Source organism: Lynx rufus, unplaced genomic scaffold (genome assembly GCF_022079265.1).
Source record: "Lynx rufus isolate CCGP_SWC_20201006 ecotype Redwood Valley unplaced genomic scaffold, mLynRuf1.p SCAF_3, whole genome shotgun sequence".
Taxonomy (NCBI): Eukaryota; Metazoa; Chordata; class Mammalia; order Carnivora; family Felidae; genus Lynx; species Lynx rufus.
In genome coordinates, this window is record NW_025814845.1 from 31,431,613 (window position 1) to 31,448,449 (window position 16,837).

At 45.7% G+C, this 16,837-nt stretch overlaps 1 protein-coding gene across 1 annotated transcript in view; it reads right to left on the minus strand.

Annotated features, from left to right (window-relative positions):
• Positions 1-11,528, minus strand: part of APBB2 (amyloid beta precursor protein binding family B member 2) — a 382,196-nt gene extending 370,668 nt beyond the window's left edge. The window contains exon 1 of the mRNA XM_047091376.1: positions 11,371-11,528. The gene's annotated coding sequence lies outside the window, so the exon portion shown is untranslated. The remainder of the gene's footprint in view (positions 1-11,370) is intronic.
• Positions 11,529-16,837: the final 5,309 nt, after the last annotated feature.

Genomic DNA, 16,837 nt, shown 5'->3' on the forward strand with positions numbered 1-16,837 from the left:
GTTTGGCCTCATGCTTTCTCCAATCTAGGCTCCAGACAGGTATGCGGGGTGCCTCCGGAAAGCCCCAGGGTCCACATTGGCCAAGTCATCATGTCCATCTGTACCAAGCTGCAGAACAAGGAGCATGTGATTGAGGCCCTACGTAGGGCCAAGTTCAAGTTCCCTGGGCGCCAGAAGATCCACATTTCCAAGAAGTGGGGCTTTACTAAGTTTAATGCGGACGAATTTGAAGACGTGGTGTGGCTAAAAAGCAGCTCATGCCAGATCGCTGTGGAGTCAAATACATCCCTAATCGTGGCCCCTTGGACAAATGGCGGGTTCTGCACTCATGTGAACCTCAGCACTGCCCTTCCCCATTCATGCCCACCAATAAATCCTGCTTCCTGTCAAAAAAAAAAAAAAAAAAAAAGAAAGAAAGCTTATGACAACTTAACTCCTTACTTTTCTCAAGTCTGTTGATACCATTCAAAACACAGAATGGCAATCTCTACAGGTCAATTATGTTAGCAAAATTTGACAGTAAATCTGATCTGCTGAGTGGCAGCCACAAGCCCATCTTCCTGTGGAAAGCCAGCAAGGACCATGACTTGAGCACTTTTGCAAGTGAAAGGAAGACACAGTTGTAGGCCACAGAGACACTGCCACCTAAGGTAACAAGTTTGCTCTTTTGTTTTCAGAACAACTCCAAAACATTCAAGTAGAGGACCAAGACGTTTTAAATCCCACGGACACATTCTACATCTTTGCTTTGATTTTTAGAAATGATTTCAAGCAGGCAGATAATGTTGTGGCCCAATTACAGGGTATTTTGGAAGTAGTAGGCACCTAACCTGGGGGTGGAGCTGGTGGGTGGAGAGAGGGAAGAGTTAGTTACTAAGCAGGCACTACCACCTGCCTCTCACTCTTGCGTGGAACTTCATAGAGAAGAGAGCTGTGACAATCAGGAAGTAAGGCGGTCTCCCCTGACCTGCTTCCTGCATTCTCACCATTCCCAAAATAGAAAGAGCTAAGAAAAAATCATAAATATATTTCTCAGCCCTCTAGGGAAAGGTTCATTAAGGACATAAATCTGGGTCCCTGGGAAAAAAGGATGAAAGACAAAGCTATCAAAAGTCCTAGAATCAAGAGGTGGAAACAGTGGAAAATAAAACCCATGGACAAAAAGGAACCAGAGAAACAAAAACAATGGCCAATTCTTACACCAAAGCATACAGAGAGATGGTGCCACAGAGAGTTTGAGTGCCACAAACTCAGCTGCCCTGGATTCTCTAAACTCAAGCTCTCTGAAGTCAAAAGTTAAAGTTTTTGCTGAAAATAAAAAATAATTATAACTGTTAAGATCTTACTTCATGCCAAGTATTGTTCATTATTATATTCAAATATTAACTCATGAAAACCTCCTAACAACTATATCATATAGGCACCATTACTATTCCTACTTATGGATGATGAAACTAAAGCACTGTACATTCTGTTCTCCACCTGTAATTCTGTAATTCTATTGTCCCCAGTCATGTGGCTATTAAATTGCAGAGCAAGACTGGAAGCCTAAGAATCTGGCTATTAACCACCTGCTACCACCTTTCCCTAAGGCTGTCTTGTGCATGCACGCACTGTATGATATTTACAAGCATCCTTGGCCTCTACCCACTAGATGCCAGTAGTACTCCTTCCACAGTCATGACAATCAAAAATGTCTCCAAGGGCGCCTGGGTGGCTCAGTCATTAAGCATCTGACCTCGGCTTAGGTCATGATTTCACAGTTCAGGAGTTCAAGTCCCACATTGGGTGAGCTCAAGCCCCACTTCACGTGAGCACAAGCCCCACTCTGGGTGAGCCCCACTCTTCTCTCTCTCTTTCTCTCTGACCCTCATGAGATTCTTCTCCATCTCTCTCTCTTCTCTCTCCCCCTCTCTGCCCCTCACTCACTTGCACCCTCTCTCTCTGAAAGAAAGAAAGAAAGAAAGAAAGAAAGAAAGAAAGAAAGAAAGAAAGAAAGACAAATATTCCCTGGAGGGTAAAATTGCCCTCCCCCACTCCTCTTTGAGAACCACTGCTAGAGATTTGAAAGGCCAAATCTCTGGGTTCCCATTGGAAGGAGTGGCAAATCCCAGGTATTGGATAGAAGAAACAGGCTGTAACAGTTCTATGGAGGGAAGGAAAATGGAAAAGGAGTCAGCTGAAAAGGGTTTCTGTAGTGGGGATTTTACACTAGGAGTCCCTCGCCATGGCTCCTCACTCCCACCGAGTGAGTGACGACAGCCTTCCTTCTATCCACTCCCTCAGACTTCACACACATGCCTCTCCTGTCGCACCTTACAGTCAGTGCTCTGGTACATTCCTCTGTCTTCCTGAACTTCTCACAGTGCCTGGCACAACATACGTGCTCAATAAACATCTGCTGAACAAAGGCATGAACAAATAAATGAAGCTAAGGTTTCTTGTTGTCTGTCTCCACTAGTGGTCTGGAAAATGTATAAATAAATAAAGCCTGGTTATAAGAGAAGATAAGAAATTCTGGTCAGATAGTAGAAGAATCTGAGGTTGAATCAGTGTTTCTCAAAGTATCTATAATGCCTGTGAGTCCAGACCATGCCTCAGTTATTAGGTTCAGAAATTTGGTATTAGTTCACTCAGGAAAAAAATCAACTCAAGGAACCTAACTCATGCTAAAGATATTCTAATTTATTCACTGCCACTGACAAGTAGTACTGCCCAGCAAACAGGCAGACTCTCTTGCCCAGGATTAAAGTCCACTTAGGAAATCCAATGAAAATCAGAAGGGAGCGTGCCGGATGCTCCCAAAGAGAGGCACCATCAACAGGCGTGCTGAATTTCTCTCTCCAGACCCACCACTCCAGCAGCCAAAAGTCTCAAGCCAGCCACAAGTAGCTGGAGAAACCTGGAAACCCTCACCTCACCTTCTCCCAGTCATCAGAAACCTCTGCCATCCTAGCATTGCCCCATGATCGGCACGTGACAACCAATCAGATTCCAGTGTGTATGTTTTCACAGTAGAAACATTCTAGACTGCAATGTGTCCAGAGAGGCTATAGAGCAACCCCTAGTTTCAGACACATTCAGAAATTATATTTGGATTTTCTGCTACTCAATTTGTGGGCACATGAAAGAAACACATATTGGAACTGTAATATGAAAGAACTAATTCCACCATTAAAAATGTGGATTTAGGTTAATGTCCATTGTGAAAATGGATGAAAGGTGAAATTTTCACCTCTTCCCCAAATGGTGAATTTAGGAAGGTTCCTCACTCAGAAGAGATAAGAAGGAGGTACCCTAAAGGACTAAGTGAGATGTTTCCTGTAAAACATGAGGCACGTAGTTGACCCTTAATTAATAAACATTATTTCTTCATCCTGTCAGTCCCTCAGCAATCCTCTGATGGACTCCTCTATACTCACTACAGTTACAGGGTTAGCATTACTGTTTACTGTGCAGGCTTTAGTGAAAAGGACCTCTAAAGTTTCTTTATCTCTAAAATGGGGACAGCACTACGGCATTTTGTAAGAATTAAATAGGTTAACGGCGATAAAGCTCTTAGCACAAAGAGCTCCAACAATAGATTGCCATGATGACCACCAAGACCCAGATATCATTAAGCACAGATTTTAAAGTATTATTTGAAAATACATCATTTTCTTAACCTACTATTTAAAACAGAAATAAGCTGGGTTTGCAATTCCCTGAGCAAACTATTCTTAAGCTTCCTACTTGCTCTGGAAGACATGATACTCAAAGGTCCAAACCAAGCTGGCTGTTAGACCACTTGTATTTCTATGGCTTTGACTCTAGCAGCATTTCCCAGAAGCACCAACGCCAAATTGCTAAAGCATGCTGCCTTGGCAGAAAGGGGCCTGCATGCAAAGAAACCAACACGAAGAGCTGTCATTTTGAGGCCTTGCCTGCTGAAATTCACATTTCAGTTGTCCTTTCTGCTCTCTCAGACCCTCATCTTTCTTCTTGGCACTTCCTTTGACATTCTTGGGCTATAATTCAAAAATATCTGCTGGTTCCCAGAGCACTTTCAAAATTAGCTTCTTCCAAGCTCCTAAGACCCTGGTCTCTACCAGTGACCCTACATTCCTAGAAGGCCCAGAGGCCCCATCAGCCCACCCATAAGCTCCAGTTTGGCCTGGCCTACACTTCTCACTCTATCCCAAAGGCAGGGCTCTGACATCTCAGGCCTGGCTTCCCAGACTTGTCAATTTCATGGACCATTAAGCTGCCAAATAAAAATATTCCCACCAATTCATTAAAAAAAAAAAAAAAAAAAAATCTAACCCCCAAATCAGAAGGGTATAGTCTCAGAGAAAAAAGGACACATCTTTATGGGGCATCTGGGTGGTTCAGTTGATTAAGCATGCGACTCTTGATTTCAGCTCAGGTCACTGATCTTATGATTTGTGAGATCAAGCCTCCACATCGGGCTTTGCACTGACAGCATAGAGTCTGCTTGGAATTCTCTCTCTCTCCCTCGCTCTCTGCCCCTTCCCAGCACACGCACGTATGCTCTCTCTCTCTCAAAATAAATAAACATGAAAAAAGAAAGAGAAGAGAAAAAAGATAGGGCACCTGGGTGGCTCAGATAGGGCAACCGACCTCAGTTCAGGTCATGATCTCGCAGTTTGTGAGTTCAAGCCCTGGGTCGGGCTCTGTGCTGACAGCTCAGAGCCTGGAGCCTACTTCAGATTCTATGTGTCCCCCTCTCTCTACCCCTCCCCTGCTCACACTCTGTGTCTCTCTGTCTCTCAGTCTCTCAATAATAAACGTTAAAAAAATTAAAAAAAAAAGAAAAAGAAAAAAGGGCACATCTTGTAATTTAGACACACTTACAAAACATTCACTTCAGCATCATCATTATTTTGATAAGGCCAGCAAACACATCCCCAACAGACAATGGCCTGCGGGCCTAACACCATGCTTTGCACTTTTAAATTGTGTGGAAACTAAAATCTGATTTATAGGGTAGCAATTCTGAAAATGCTACATCCTACAGTACTGTAATGCCAAGCTTTCCTTCTCCCAAAACAGCTTTGCCCTTCACTCTCTGGAGCTCTCTGCAGGTTCTCTCCAACCTCCTCCTCCTAAGCACACTTCTCCTAGCTCCGTTACAAAACTGCATTCTTTTTAGCCTATTTTAAAAGAAAAACACAAACGAAACCACTTTTCCTCCCACCCTGAGCATTCCTAAAGCATACTTTCCAGTAGAGTTACCCTTTTAAAACCTCAGTTATTACCTAGCAGACAAAATTTTGCAGGATTTCCAATGAGAGGCAAATAATAGAACTTATAACCACTGTCAAATCATAAATACCTTAATCCATAATTCCATACTACTCATTTTTTTCCAAGTTCTCATCCCATCTTTGTCCATATAAATCTGTACATTTTATGTATCAATACATTATACATTTCGACCTTTTTCCTGATGATAAAACTAATGTCTGTCCTAGCATTTGGTCAATGCTTATAAGACCAGGTAGGATTCAAACATAATGGAAATAAGATTATGCAGAAAGGAAATGTCTCCTGTGAGTCTACACCTAAAGGCCTCTAACACTTTTTTTTTTAAGATTTATTTTTAGAGAGAGAGCTCATGAGTGGGGGAAAGGGGCAGAGGGGGAGGGAGAGGGAACGAGGGGGGAGGGGGGAATGAATCCCACGCAGGCTCCACACTCAGCACAGAGCCCAACACAGGGCTCGATCGCACAACCCCGGGATCATGACCTGAGCTAAAATCAAGAGACTGACAGTCAACCGACTGAGCCACACAGGTGCCCCAAGGCCTCGAATACTTTGAAATTGATCCAGACTTCTTACTTCTGGCCAAGTTGTAGTGACCTGACTTTCTAACCTCTATGCCTTTCCTCCCTTAGGGCTCTCATGTTTGAGTTACTGCTTCACTCCTACCAGAGGCCCAGTAACCCTGCAGCCTGGTTAACATCAGAAGCATTAGATTTACTGCCTGTTTATCATCAATTATTAAAACGTGGGTAACAACTCTGGGGTCTCCTCACCTGCCTCACTTGAAGGTTAATGACACTGAGTTTTGTGAATGTCATGAAAACAAAGTGCACTACAACCAAATGCATCAGTTTCCTTTGTTCTCTGCCCCATCATCATAGCTTGCCAAAAGAAAAAGAAAGAAAAGGAAAAAAGTTCACGATCTTGCTAAAACTGAGTAGATGTCTCTCAACAGCCACCACTCCTGCTACTGCAGAAGCAGGCCCTGGACACCTGCCCAATACAGGGATGGTGCTAACATGAAATGATAATGATAATTTTATTCCAGAGAGCAAGGGCTACATTTCTTTTTTTTTTTTTTAATTTTTTTTTTCAATGTTTATTTAATTTTGGGACAGAGGGAGACAGAGCATGAACAGGGGAGGGGCAGAGAGAGAGGGAGACACAGAATCAGAAACAGGCTCCAGGCTCTGAGCCATCAGCCCAGAGCCTGACGCGGGGCTCGAACTCACGGACCGCGAGATCGTGACCTGGCTGAAGTCGGACGCTTAACCGACTGCGCCACCCAAGGGCTACATTTCTAATCGAGGGCTGAAGACAGAGGATGGGGACATGGAAAGGGCTTGCCAAAACTTCCTAGGAGTAGGCCCGGCACCCCAGACATATGATACTCTCCTCTGTGGCCTCTGTAGAGGCTTCTCTCTGTTTATCTGATGCCCAAGAGCAGAGTTTCCCCTCAGAAGATGCTATAAAACAGTTTCAAATATCTAATGTGCTTTATCCAAATCTAATCATTACCTTACCCCTACCTAGACTTGGCAGGGCCACAGAGTTAATTTTATGACAACCATTCTTTGACAAAAACTAAAGGGGAGTTAAGGATTTGGCCAAAAAAAGGAAGGGCATTCCACAGGGTGCCTGAGTGGCTCAGTCAGTTGAGCGTCCGACTTCGGCTCAGGTTAAGATCTCATGGTTCGTGAGTTCCAGCCCCACGTCCAGGTCTGTGCTGGCAGCTCAGAGCCCGGAACCTGCTTCAGATTCTGTGTCTCCCTCTCTCTCTCTGTCCCTCCCCCACTTGCACTCTGTCTCTTTCTCTTTCTCAAAAATAAATAAACTTTAAAAAAAAAGTTTAAAAAAAAAGGGGGGGGGGAGGGAAAGGCATTCCTCAAAGGCCAGGTCAGGATAGGCCAGACCTAGTGAAACACAAAATCAGCTTCATCTAATGCTCTAAATTAAGTCCAAATCACCCACCCACCCCCACCCCCACCTTCTCAAATGGTTGCATCACAGACTCCCGAAATGGGACAAAAGAACCCAATAGGAGGTGCACTCTACTGCAACTCCCTCATTTTACAGATGGAAAAACTGAGGCCCAGACAAGGAGACAGACTTTCCCAAGATCACACAGTAAATGAAAGTAGCAGAAGAGCCTGACTCAGAAGGCAAGTCTTAGGAGTCACTGGTTCGTAGTCTTTCCACCAAATCCCACCAGACTCTTTTATTATGGAGAATCTGTCACTCTGTGTCTGACAAACCATTTCAACTGAGACATGCCATCAACTGGCAGAATACTAATAACACTAATAACACATTCGAAATAAAATGGGTAATCTGGGTTTATCTCCCTTACAGTTAGGTTTATGTGTTGGTAGCACAACACTGTTGAAAATAAACGAACATAAAACAGTTTTTAAATCCAGAGAGATTATTTAAAACATTCAAATCATTTTGAAAACATGCTGTTCCAATCAAATCTAATTCCAAATAACAAATCAAAAATGTTTCACAACAGAATGCTTCTTTAATAATGAAACCGTCAGAAATATTCTCATATAAGATAAAACTTTAAAGTTCTATTGCTGTGCAATCAAACTATTGTCCACCTCCTCAGAGGGGCTTTCTTGGGAAGCTGACATTCATGTGAAAGATACTGAGACATAAGATAATATACATAAAAGGGGCGCCTGGGTGGCGCAGTCGGTTAAGCGTCCGACTTCAGCCAGGTCACGATCTCGCGGTCCGTGAGTTCGAGCCCCGCGTCGGGCTCTGGGCTGATGGCTCAGAGCCTGGAGCCTGTTTCCGATTCTGTGTCTCCCTCTCTCTCTGCCCCTCCCCCGTTCATGCTCTGTCTCTCTCTGTCCCAAAAATAAATAAACATTGAAAAAAAAAATAAAAAAAAAAAAAGATAATATACATAAGAAGCTTCATATCAGACTTGGCACAGAGCAAGCATTCAACAAATGCTAGTTTCCTTAACGTGGGGCAGGAAAATAAGAATTGCCCACATAACTAGTTAATACCTTCTTACAATACTTTCCTAAAAGCCCTACAGCCTTGGAAAACTAAAGGTGTTACAACAGCAGAGTCCTGCCTATTTTAAAAGTGTAACTAAGGGCACCTAAGTGGTTCAGTCGGTTAAGCGCCCAACTTTCGATTTCGGCTCAGGTCATGATCTCGCAGTTCAGTTCGTTGGGTTCAAGCCCCATGTCGGGCTCCAAGCTCACAGCATAGAGCCTGCTTGGGATTATCTCTCCCTCTCTCTCTGCCCCTCTCTTGCCCACACACCCCACCCCCTCTCAAAATAAATAAATAAACTTTTTTAAAAAGTGTAACTAAAAAAGATACAGAGAACAATCCATTTTTCTTAAAAGGCAAATTTAGATACTGTGAAATCAGAGTACTCAGCATAACCCTGTACTAATATTTTTTTTTTAAGTTTATTTATTTATTTTGAGAGAGAGAGAGAGAGCAGGGAAGGGCAGAGAGACAGGGAGAGAGAGAATCCCAAGCCGGCTCCACACGGGCAGTGCAGAGCTGGACACAAGGCTTGAACCCACAAACTGCGAGATCATGATCTGAGCCGAAACCAAGAATCTGATGGCTTAACTGACTGAGCCACCCAGGTGCCCCAACCCTGTACTAATACTAGGGCAAGGCTTTCAGTATTAATTCCTGCTGGAAAGAAAAGAAAAGAAAAGAAAAGAAAAGAAAAGAAAAGAAAAGAAAAGAAAAGAAAAGAAAAGAAAAGAAAAGAAAAGAAAAGAAAAGAAAAGAAGAAAGAGAGGAAGAAGAAAGAAAGAAAAAGGAAGGAAGGAAGGAAGGAAGGAAGGAAGGAAGGAAGAAAGAAAAGAAAGAAGAAAGAAAGAAAGAAAAAGGAAGGAAGGAAGGAAGGAAGGAAGGAAGGAAGGAAGGAAGGAAGAAAATTCAATGTTTGCTGTTTTTCTGGTGGCAGGAAAAAGATCATTGGAAGTTGAAACGTGACATTAAAAAAGTAAAAAGAGTAACAGTTTTAAAATACGTTATCTTTGTACATGTGGATTCTTGCAAGATGTAGTAATTTTTTAAATAATGTTGTAGTCTCTTACTCATATTAGTCCATTTAAGTGTAAAACGCCAGTCTTTTAGACTTCAGCTCATCAAGCTTTTCCACTACCACTGCATAAAAGTTTCACAAAGTGCTGAATGGTGCTGGCTCCTTGGAGGTGAATTACCTAGTTCAAAATATCCTTTTGAGAAGAGAATAAAGTGTAAGGAACTCCTTCCCTGGAAAAAGATCTCAACTTTAGACCCCTTTCTCCAAAGCTCTGAGCAAATACCCAGGGGCATCCCTGGATTATGAAGACCTCAAGGGATTCTGGGGGTCACGCAGAACGATGATGACAGAAGAAAAGCAACAGAAATCTTGCCTGTGTGTCTCCCTTGGTATCCTGACTCCTGGCCCACTATACTCTACTGCCACCTGTGTTCTCTCAGCATCTTCCCCAGCACGAGGTTCCTCATCCATCTGAGAAATGCCATCCCTTCAAATCAGTGCATTTCTAGGATTCTGCAAATTACGATACACAGCTGTTGAACAATTATTGTTTCCAAGCTACAAATAGAAAATGCAACAAAGCTGCTACCTAAATTCACAAAGAAATCCCCCTTCAAGGATTATGTTCCTGAAAGGCCAGCTACACAAACTTGGATATCCTTAATTATCCTTAATCCTTGCTACACAAACTTGGATATCCTTAATTATCATGGCCTTTTGAGGACAAGATTTGAAATAGAAGCCCATGACAAGGAAAAAAAAATCAAAGACTTAAGAGACCCAAATCCAGAACAACAGATCAGGAAGCCACTGTTTTGTTTGTTTAAATCGTTAAATATTAAACAAATGACAAACCAATGCCAATTTCCCAAAGTTTCCTCATTTCTTGGAACTGAAACACCACTGTTGGCATCATTTTATGGTAATCCTTTAGGTATTTCACCTAAGTCATCAGGCGCAATGTAAAGACAGTGACTGAAGGACTTGTTAAAACTATGCCCCCTCCAGAACCCAGTCTCGTCGGAGCTTCTGACCCTGACCTTATTAGTCTCTTCTCAATCTTGGCCCTCCCAACCACTCAATCCATCCAAAAACGTTTATGACAGTTGTGGCTCTAAACTGCGCAGAACTTGACTACAAAACGGCCACAACTCTAAATCTGATTTCTCCAATTTATTCTGGTTTAATTCAAGTTCCACTCTCCCTCGGCCCTTCGCCCCTACCCCCTCAGTTCTAGATCTCTTCACCGCGGTCTAGACCATCCAGGATTGTTTCTATGGGACTCGGCACCCCTCGCTCCGTCCAGCGCTGTTTTCATCGAACAAATGTCATTTCCAACGTTCAACCCTCCATTCCTCCCGCCGGGCAGCAGAGGGGCATTCAGGACCCGGTGGCCAGCTTCCCCGATTAGGTCCCCTTCGCCCAGCCATTTTCTACTTAAAACGCTCTCTGCCGCCGAGAAGGAAATGAACTTTTCCCCCTTTCATCTCCCAGCAGCTAGCGTCTGAACCCCCAAGAAGCCAGCGCCGTCTCCAACTCCCCGGCAGGAGCGCGCTGCCGCCCCAGGAGGGAGAGCCCAACCGCACAGCAGAGGCCGGTACCAGGGCAAGGGGGTGTGCGCTCTTCTCCGCCGGCGCCCGCCCTCACTTTTCCCCTCCGCAGCCCCCCACCCGGGCGCACCCCCTCCAACCCTGTCTTCCCCCGCCCCAGGCCCCGCCAAGCCCGGGCTGCCGAGGGAACCAGGGCGCCGGGAAGCGGGAGGGATGGAAGTCAAGGAGTGAGCCCGCAGTCGCGGTGCCACCCGGCCGGCCCTGCGGCGCGAACGCAGGGTGCACCGGACTCCGCAACGAGTTCCCCCTGCAGATGCGGCGGCAGCTGCTGCAGCTGTGGCTGCCGCGAGGCGGGCGGCAGTGGCCGCGCAGCCCCAGGGGCCGGCAGGAGAGGAGCAGCAGCCGGGCTGCGCGCAGCCACTCGTCGCACGCCGCTGCCGCTGCCGCTGCCCGGGTCTCTCGCCAGCACTCCCGGGCCGCCCTGGGGTCCAGGGCAAAAGCAAGGAAGAAAACGAGGCTCACCAGCGATGCGCGCCGCGCTCGCTCCGGCACCGGCGCCCGGCCGCTCTGCTCCAATCTCGCCTTCCCCGGAGCGCCCGGATCAGCTGCGGGTGCAGCGCACGAGCTTCCTACTTGAGACCAGGACGGGCTCCGGCGACTGAGCATGCCCAGTGCCGCTCCGCGAGTCCCGCGCAGGCAGCGGCGCCGGCGAGATTCCACTTCTCCAGGCTTTGGCGGCGGCTGCGCGAGGAGAGACTGGAGGGACCCGGCCAGGCGGGGGCCGAACCGGAGAAAGGCGGGGCCGGGGGCGGGGGCCGGGGAGGAGGGGGCGGGCCGCGCTCCTCGTGCGACCCCTGCAGGCAGAGGCTGCGGGGCCTCTGGGACCCACGGTTCCCCTATTACCTGGGAAGATGGCAGGGAGGCAGTGGGGGCCTGGGTTCCGTGAGCCAAGGGCTGGGAGTCGCGATGCAGCCCAGTATCCCCTCCATGTGGCCTGGCGTCTGTCTGCACCAGCAGGCAGTTGGGTAACCTCATCCCTGGCTAGTCTTTTCCCCCACATGTCTGCAATCCCTTATAATGGGAAGATGTACCCAGATGACAGCTGCCCACACCCACCCAGCTGCAACTTGTAGGCGAGAACTTCTGCCCCCTTATGCAGAATCCCAGGCATATGCCACACACACCATTGCCTGAGGTGAAAATCACAGCAAGATCACCTCAGGAGAGAAACAAACCTGCAGGAGGGGAAAAGCATAATTTCCTTTTCGTCCCCAGGAATATTATTTATAATAGGTCCCACTTCCAGAGTCTCTGAATAGGTAGGCCTATGGTGGGGCCCAAGCATCTGTATATCTAACAAGTTCCCAGGTAATGCTGGTGCTGCCGGTCAGAGGACTACACTTTGAGAGCCACTACTGTACCTATACACACAGCCTTATCTGTGATCTGTGTGAGGAAGATTATGCCGGAAGTAAACAAACGGTAACTATGAAGTTATAGTGCCGCCTCACTCATCCTCTTCCCCAAACTTCCGGAATGCACTACTTCCTTGAATAACAAACTCACACCTAGCTGGTCCTTACTCTTCACGTGAGGATTGTGTGTGGTTGGGGTGGGCAGTACGTTATTGCTTTGACTATCATAATTTATTGAGGATCCTTAAGATCTATAGTAAGCCTGGGAGTACCAATGAATAAAAAAAAACCCAGATCCCTGCCTTCATAGAGCTTACAGTCCGAAGAGGTGAGCAGACATCCACCCAATCATCACTCAAAAATGTCATAAAAAACATCGGGAGTGCCAGGAGGGAAATCTACTAGGTGTGTATGAAAGAGTGTATGATGGGACCATGACTCCGACTCATGGTGGGGTTGCAAGGAATCAGTGGTGGAGGGAAGCTGCCCTTGCGGAAGACCGGTTTCTGGTGTTTGCATCCCCCCACAACCTCTCATCAACAATTTTCCTCAGACCCATCTGAAGGCCAACAATCATGTCGCTCCTTACTGCAACAGAAAACAATACTGCCACTGAGAAATCCCTATAAATCCATGAAAGTGCTCACCCGCACCCCAAGATCCGCCTATCAAGTTGGTGGACCATGGACAGCCGGAGGCCACAATTTAACCCAATTTGAGAAAATGCAGACTGAACTGGAACGCCTTCTAGTTCTAGCCTACGTCCTTCAGGTCCAGAGAGGCGAGGCAATCAGCCAGCCCAAGACCATCCAGCCCTTCAGTAGCAGGACCGGCCTCCACCCTTCCAGGCAGATCCTCCTTCCGCCGCACTCTATTCCCTCGCACCCCCACAGCCCCCCGCGGCTCTCCGGGAGTCCCACCCCGCCGTCCCCTCTCCCGGGGGTCCCGGGGCGACCAATGGCGCCCGCCCCTCCCGGTTCGGTCTTCTCCAGACCGGGAGGAAAACCCGCGGTGGAGTGCTCGGCGGCGGGGCGGGGCGACGCGCGCAGGCGCATTGGCCGCCAGGTTGGGCCGAGGAGGCGCCCAGCTCCACACCTGATGCAATCAGCCTTCCGGAAACGGGCCCGGCCGCCGCGCTCACCCAGGAAACGCTTCAGCGCCGTCCCCTGGCCACTGCGCCCCCCGCCCGGGTTCCGATCCTCGCAGCCCGACTGCGCCCGGAAGGAAGGGCGACGTTCGGAGTCCCACGGAGGACCTGCAGGAGTCGGGAAGTCACCGCCTGAGGAAGCAAAATTTCTGGCTGCCCTGATAGTGACGTGGAAACGGCCACCGAACGTTCCGTGGCTGTAGGAGGAAATTCCCTTGATTATGTATTTAGGGAGAAGACCAGCGGAGGCGGGAAGGCTTTTAACCCGCTTTGCTGGGATCCTTCCTTGTCTGCCTCCAGACACACATCTTCCTCCCTCACTGAAAGGAACGTTTATAGTAATAGTTTTGAGGCTGTGTGGAGAGGACCCCCTGATACCCTCTCCGACTTGCTGAATATGTAACAGCGCGTTACCTCTGCTACATAAAGCCTTCCACCGCGCACTCGTTTTATAAATAATTGGTGCCTCTGTACCTCATCATTTTAGTTTACAAAGAAAATCACTTCTCGTTTCGCCACCTCGTGCAATTTTGATATCTATTGTGAGTAGGTTTTTTCCTTCATGCTGACTCACCCATGAATTGTTTTCTAAGGAAATGAAATAGTCCAAGAACATTTCGAGAGCATGTTTGTAAAAGCATGGAAGTAAACATTACCTCTAGAAGTCCTTTAAGGCCGAAGAGAAAAAGAAAAGGAAAGGTCAAGGAGTTTTAGTTGGAAGGACACTTAGATCATTCTAGAATGAGCCTAGATCCACTCAGATTTTACAGATGTTTACCTCTCTATGGCCCAAAGAGGTAAATGACTTGCTTACTTAGGCAAAACTGCACTTGAACACAGATTTCTTAACACCTTAATCTAATTAAAAATATATATTCGTGGGGGTGCCTGGGTGGCTCAGTCGGTTAAGCGGCAGACTTGGGCTCAGGTCCTCAGCTGGTGGGTTCCAGCCCCACGTCGGGCTGTGTGCTGACAACTCAGAGCCTGGAGCCTGCTTGGGATTCTGTGTCTCACTCCCTCTCTGCCCCTCCCCAGTCGTGTTCTCTTTCTCAAAAATAATAAACATTAAATAAGTATATATATATATATATACACATACATTTGTGTTTTGCACAAACACTATTAAGAGTGCAAGACTATCTTACAATGCTGGGGTTTTTTAATCTAAAGATTACAGAGTACAAAATCAGCAACAAAAGGGATCCTATTACTTGTTCATACTTACTGAAGCTATTAGTCTTTAAATAGTTCTTGATCTATCTGAACACTGTACAACATAGCCAGCCATTTCTGAAATAACCGGAGACTAGGCTTCAAATATTTCCAATTTAAGTGGTATGAAATTCTTCAGAGCTTCAAGACATGACGAAATTTTTTGAGTCAAAATTTAGAGCCTCTAGTATTTTTGCTCGATAGTGAGTGGTGTATGAACTGTTAGAGGTTAAACCAAGGGAATTTTAATGATCACAGTAAAATATCAGGGCTATGATTTTTAACGATCACAAAATATTAGGGTTATGATTTGGGACTGTACTGATTTAAAATACTTTTAACAAAATGGAAATCAAAGTGGAATACAAAAGTAACTGCAAAACTCGTGCCTACAATTAAAACTTTCCAAAACCCTATCTTTTTATCTTGACTAATGTGTATTCCTTTTTAGGATGGTCAGACATTTGGGGCGCCTGGGTGGCTTAGTCGGTTGGGCGGCCGACTATAGCTCAGGTCATGATCTCGAGGTCTGTGAGTTCCAGCCCCATGTCGGGCTCTGTCCTGAGCGCTCAGAGCCTGGAGCCTGCTTCTGATTCTGTGTCTCCCTCTCTCTCTCTCTGCCCCTTCCCTGCTTGCTCTCAGTCTGTCTGTCTGTCTGTCTGTCTGTCTCTCTCTCTCTCTCTCAAAAATAATAAAGAATAAAAAATTAAAAAAAAAAAAAGAATGGTCAGACATTTAGAGATCTGAGAGAATACCTTTCCTTGCGCAGGGGTGCCTGGGTGGCTCAGTTGGTTGATCCTCCAACTTCAGCTCAGGTCATGACCTTGAGGTTTGTGTGCTCCAGCCCCACACTAGGCTTGCTGTTGTTCAGCCTGTCAGTGCAGAGCCTGCTTGGGATCCTCTGTCCCCCTCCCTCTCTGCCTCTCTCCTGCTGGCGCTCTCTCTCTCTCAAAAATAAATTAAAAACAGTTTGAAAAAAGAAAGAATACCTTTACTTGTCCAAAGATAGAGTCAAGTAAATGTCAAAATAGAAAGGTACAAAGTACAAACTCATCACAACAAGGCACTAGTTACAGAATAGCAAACCTGTACTGAGTGCTTAGCTTGTGCCAGATACTGGCTAAGTGTCTTAGTTATTTAACTTTATCCTCACCACTACCTATGAGTAAAGTACTATTGTTATCCCTATCTTACAAGTAGTGGAAGAGAAGTTTGAGAATGTGAAGTAACTAACTCAAGGCACAACACATTCAGTGGCTGAAATGAGATTTGAACCCAGGCATTTGCCTGGAACTTAAGCTCTTAAATAACACTCCACACAGAAAAATGTAAATACAGAGGAAATGATTTTCATTTTTGTCTCATATAAGAAGGCAAATAGAGTACTGCACTTACTCCCCTTCCAAATGTAAGACTTGCTAAAATTACTGTGTTGTCTACACATTTATAATTAATGAATTATAGTCCCCAAACTTAGGACCAGTCTTACCAGATTGAGGCAGATGATGAAATACCTAGTGAGTTTTCGGGAGTACCAGAAAGACCTGTCCTTTAATGGAGTCCCCATGTCTGGTTGACTCCTCTTGTCCTAACTATCCAATACAGTAGTCACTAGCCACATACTTTAATTTTAAATTAATTAACATTGGAATTGAAATTTCAGTTCCTTGGTCATATCAGCCACATTTCAAGTGTTCCATAGCTACACAGGCTCATGGCTACAGTATTAGATGATGCAAGTATAAAACATTTCTATCACTGCAGAAAATTTTATTGGACAGTGAACTCCAGTTCTTTATCCCAATACAGTAAGACTTTAATCTTTCTTCATTCTTTACCAGTCCTCCTCTGAGAGGATCATGTTTCTAGCTCTCCCTTTCCCATGAGTTTCAGTCCTATTTTTCCAAATTAAAATTACCATCAGAGTGTAGAATACATCATGGAAAGAAAGATACAGGCTTTGGAGTAAGACTTTATTTCACATCTCAGCTCTTTCACTTACCATCTGTGTGACCTTGGACAAATTATTTAACCTCAGTGAACCTCCATCTTCTTATCTGTAAGATGGGCATTTTGACCTTTTCATCATCGGTTTGTTTAATTAAAATGAAGACAACATATGTAACGTTTCTAGTAGGCCTCATGTTGATTTCCCTCTTTCCATTCCTATTTCAAGAAGTGACATCACCAATTAATTACTCAGATTTCCAAACTA